Source organism: Poeciliopsis prolifica, unplaced genomic scaffold, assembly GCF_027474105.1.
Source record: "Poeciliopsis prolifica strain line A6 unplaced genomic scaffold, Auburn_PproV2 SCAFFOLD097, whole genome shotgun sequence".
Classification (NCBI taxonomy): domain Eukaryota; kingdom Metazoa; phylum Chordata; class Actinopteri; order Cyprinodontiformes; family Poeciliidae; genus Poeciliopsis; species Poeciliopsis prolifica.
In genome coordinates, this window is record NW_026562472.1 from 742,991 (window position 1) to 747,635 (window position 4,645).

At 37.8% G+C, this 4,645-nt stretch overlaps 1 protein-coding gene across 1 annotated transcript in view; it reads left to right on the forward strand.

The window, feature by feature from the left end:
* Nucleotides 1–4,645, forward strand: part of LOC129353782 (gamma-glutamylaminecyclotransferase C-like) — an 86,215-nt gene that overhangs the window by 36,856 nt on the left and 44,714 nt on the right. The gene's annotated exons all lie outside the window — the stretch shown is intronic.

The following is a 4,645-nucleotide window of genomic DNA, read 5'->3' on the forward strand; positions in this document are numbered from 1 at the left end:
ACGAAATAAAAGAGTTAATTTTCTGAATTAGTCAAAAGCAGGAAACTAAACTCTGCTGACTTTATAGTGGCAATCACCACTACTATAACTTTCTTATTTCGATAAAGTCTTTAAAAACAGATAAAAATATTTCAATTACATTAACAAAAGCAGCATAATATTGTTGTATCTGTAATACATTTGTTCACAAATTAATTCAGTTGTACAATATACTCCAATTAACCCAGTAATAATATTTTAAACTTTTTTTTATAATTTATTTCTTTATTAGTTTTCATCCTGCTTGATGCTCTTATCGCAGGTGATTGAATTTGATTTCAAACACATTTTTATTATTCATATTTTCAGGCGTTGAGTCTCAAAATGACCCACAGGGAATCGTTTTTGCAAGATTTTTACAGAATACATTTTATTTTCCATTTATTAACCCTGCAGTGATTCTTATTAAACAACATTAATGTAATCTGATTTTATTTGGCCTGATTAAAGTGAAAATGAGAACAAATAAACTGTGCAATTAATATGTAGTTCCGATAGTTCACCACCAGAGGGCAGTGAGCGCTCATAATCCTCCATCAAAAACCTGTTAAACTGCAGTTTGTTCTGCTGATTTTCAGCTGAATCCATAAAAAACTGCTCAGCTTCAGATCTGTTTCACAAACAGAAAAACAGAAATACTGAAGGTTTTCCATCTTTATTCTAGTTTTCTTTCACTTTTTAAAATCTAACTGAACTGTTAAGTTAAAGTTTCTTCTGCTGCTTCTATTTTAAGGCAGCAGCTTATTTTGCATTATTTAGACTGAAAATGTTTAAATAAAATACATGAGAATCATTTCACTGATAAATATTATTTTTCCTCCAAGTTTCTTAATTAAGCTGATTCAAACTATAACAGCAGTTATTTTATTTCCCGGTATTTTAGTTTGGAAGACGTCACAGGAAACGGATTTGTAATTTTGCCAACTTTATTGTAGTTGTAATTGCCGAGTTTAGCCACCAGAGGGACTGAAGTCACTGCTCATGTCCGCAATCCATACTGGGTCTTGGTTGTCATGGTCGCATCACTCGCTGCTGGGAATGATGCGAGTCTTTAGCTCGGAAGCTAACTGGTTTCCAGCTTCAAACCAGCGGAATAACTGATTCTCAGTGAGATAAATAAAGGCAGATTCTTCTCCTGGGTTCATTTTAAATGTTTTCTCTCTCATTGTGAACTAGAAGCAGCTCCACAGAGTTGAAAACGTCCCGCAGAGACTCTGAGCAGAGCTAACGATGCTAGCGATGCTAACAGACTAGCAGCATCTTATTTTACAAGCTGATTATCAGCAACTGCGGATCTAAACCCTGATGCTGAACAGCAGCGACTGACCTTCAGTTTACTAATAATCGGTCAAAGTTTTATTATTATAGAAGTTTATTATTGAGCTCGTCTAAATGATTTTAGTGTGTAGTTACATTGTGTCACCACAGGAGGGGGCAGTACACCGATTAACTGGCAAAAACAAACCTAAAAATGTAAATAATGTTCTGTTTACTATAATGCTCAAATATTTTTAAAAGCTTAATTTAGTTTTGAATGTTAATATTATTATTTTTTTCATTAGTTGGTGTTATTTTGCTCTAACCTTAGCTGGTTGACTTTCATGATTAATAAAAGTGTATTTATTGTTTTTCCAGACTTTGATTCTCAAAATTACCCACAGTTAATGTTTTTGTAAGGATTTTAACTGAATAAAAACATTTTTGAAACTACATTTCTATAATATTATTATTATCTCTAAGGAGCTGTTATTTATCTTGCGTTTTGAATTATTTTAATCATAAAATACGAATCCTAGCGTAATTCTGCAGATCACTATCGACACAATTAAGTAAATATAGCTGTAGTTATTAGAAACAGTTTCGTGAAAAGTATAAAGTTGATCAGTTTTATGGTGGTTGAGTGAGTTCTCACTGCCATCTAGTGGTGAATTTTCGTAACTACAGACATTCTTCAAATACATTTTTCAGCCAGATATTTTGTTTCTGTTTTAATGTTTACTTTTATCAAGTCAGCAAATGTTAATGCCGCAAAATTAGTCACTGAAAAAAAACTGTAGAGTTTTAACAACAGCTATCTTTTATTATTTAAAACTCTTTATTACAAATATAACCTCGAACAGTGATTTAAAATGTGTCAAAATAATATTTGAGTCGGAAAACGGTGGATATAACTGAGGAATATTGTTCGTTTTTTCTATATAAAGTGGAGAAGTGGAAATTAAATGTAAATAATGCAGCATCATCAGGGCTGTAGTTCCATCTATGGCCACCAGAGGATATAAAGGTGAGTTTGTCGAGCTGCAGCTGGTTTCTGACTTCTGTGAAGTTCATCACGTAAATGTCACTCTAATGACAAATATCATTATAGTCTGTCTAAAGCAGGGATGTTCAACTCCAGGCCTGGAGGGCCGGTCTCCTGCAACTTTTAGATGTATCTCTAGTTCATTAATATTTATAATTTTCATGATAAATATTGATTTTATGGTCTGTCTAAAGGCCTGACAGCTGATTTAATATATAGATGAGTTATTTACATACAGATAATTCATCTATATATCCTAAATAAATTACATATTAATGTTTCCTGATTAAATAAATAACTGGTTTGTTCGCCAAGATGTTGAGTCAGAATATTTATGAAATATATTTCTTGTCTGGAAAAAGAATAATTATGATAATTTTGCTTCAGAGCCCAATTATGCAATTCATATAGCATCCTAAGAAAACTACACACTTATACTTTCTGATAATATAATAAACTAACAAGCTAAAATGTACTAACGGGAGAATTTAGTTCATTGTGTTTTACTTTGAAAGAATTCAAAGGAAGTGCTAATCACATATCAGTTCTCTAGCTTTACTCTGATTGTATTTACACACTGAGTCCACTAGGGGACAGAAGGCTAAGTTAGCAGTTAGCTAGTTTCCCACTGCCGACCGGCTAATGAAGCTCTTGTTGCTCTCTTGGTGTTTCTGCTGTGGTATTTCTTAAATCTTCTTCCTATTTTAACATGAAATCAGCGTTTTATCAGTCAGTGTGAACTAGAAGCAGCTCCAGAGAGATGAAAACATCCCGCAGAGACTCTGAGCGGAGCTAGCGATGCTAACAGACTAGCAGCAGCAGCAGCAGCTTGTTTTATACTCAATGATTCTGTTGAATGTTGATGTTTTGATTCATCAGCTGTTGCTTTTTCTCCAGTGATGATGACAATATTTGATCAGCTTATTGACAGAACCAAGTGGGGTTTTAGTGGAACCGCATTAAACGGTTCTGGTCTGATCTCTCTGACAGAATCTTGTTTCTCAACAGCTGATGGAGAATCTTCATCCATTCATCCAGAGCTGGAAGTGAGAGGATGAGGACCTGAGGCACTTCAAGAAGCTGGACCCCTGCAGGGAGGGAGGAGACCAGAGGGTGAGTCTGCTTCTGCTGCACAAACACTGAATGCTATCAAGTATTTCAGTCCAGTTTTTTGACTCTGCAAATGAAACACCTACAAGTAGCTTTTCAGTAAGATATTTTCCTCTGCAGCGCCTGCTGCTGGCAGACCGCAGACGATGAAGGTCTCCATCCTCTTCCTCATCTGCGGTGAAGACAGGTGATCAACCTGCAGCCTGCACCGGAGACGCTCTGTCCTCCATGGACATGGAGCAGAGGGACGGCGGCTGAAGGTCAGGCCCAGACATTAAGTGGAGGCTGAGGTTCTGCTGGTGTGTTCCAGGTCACGCTGAGGTGGCCTGTAAGGTCAACCCGGTCCCTAAGGACAGGTAGGAGCGTCTCCATGTTTATTTCCTGTCTGCTTACATCTTTCCTCCTTTCCTTTGATCTTCTTTCCTTCTCTCCTTCTTGCTCACTTCCTTTTTACTCTCCTTACTTTGGTCTTCTTCCTTCCTCCATTTCCTTACTCTCTCTTGTTTCTTTCCTTCCTTCTTCCTTCATTTTGTTATTTTTTTGGCACCAAACTTTGTTCCAGCAGTGTTTCCATGGTGACGGTGTTGTCGTGTTTTGCGTGCAGGTGGGGCAACATGCCGATGGACGAGGCGGTGCACTTCGGCCATCACGACGTGGTCACCATCCTCAGAGACTACCACACCCAGTACAGCCCAGGATGCCGCTGCCGCCACCGCCGCCGACTCGCAGAGCGCTGAGAAGAACCTGGACGGCATGCTGTGACTTCCTGGAGGCTCCTTCAGTATAAAAGCTCCTCATCATGTTTATCTGTTCTCCCAATAAAATAATCGGTTTTTAATCCGTCCTCTGTGTCCAACCATGAATCGAACGCGCCGGTGCTTTTATTCTGAAAACAGGAAGTGGAGTATGCGTTCATGGTGTGACCCTGACATGGTGGTGTGTTTTGTATGGAAGTGTAAATATGTTGGTAGAGTTCAGGACTCAAACCTGCAACCTGCAGACTCCCAGTCCACTTCTTATTCCTCTGAGCTACTGCTCATTACAAAAATAAATGATTTCCGCATAAATTTTTCACGAAAAAATCACCACATTTTCACACTTTGTCAAATTTTGTGGAAAAACCTGGCGAGGGAAGAAAAGAGGCGAGGAAACGTGTTGATCAGAGAGTTGATGACAGCTTGGAGCTTCAGGTCT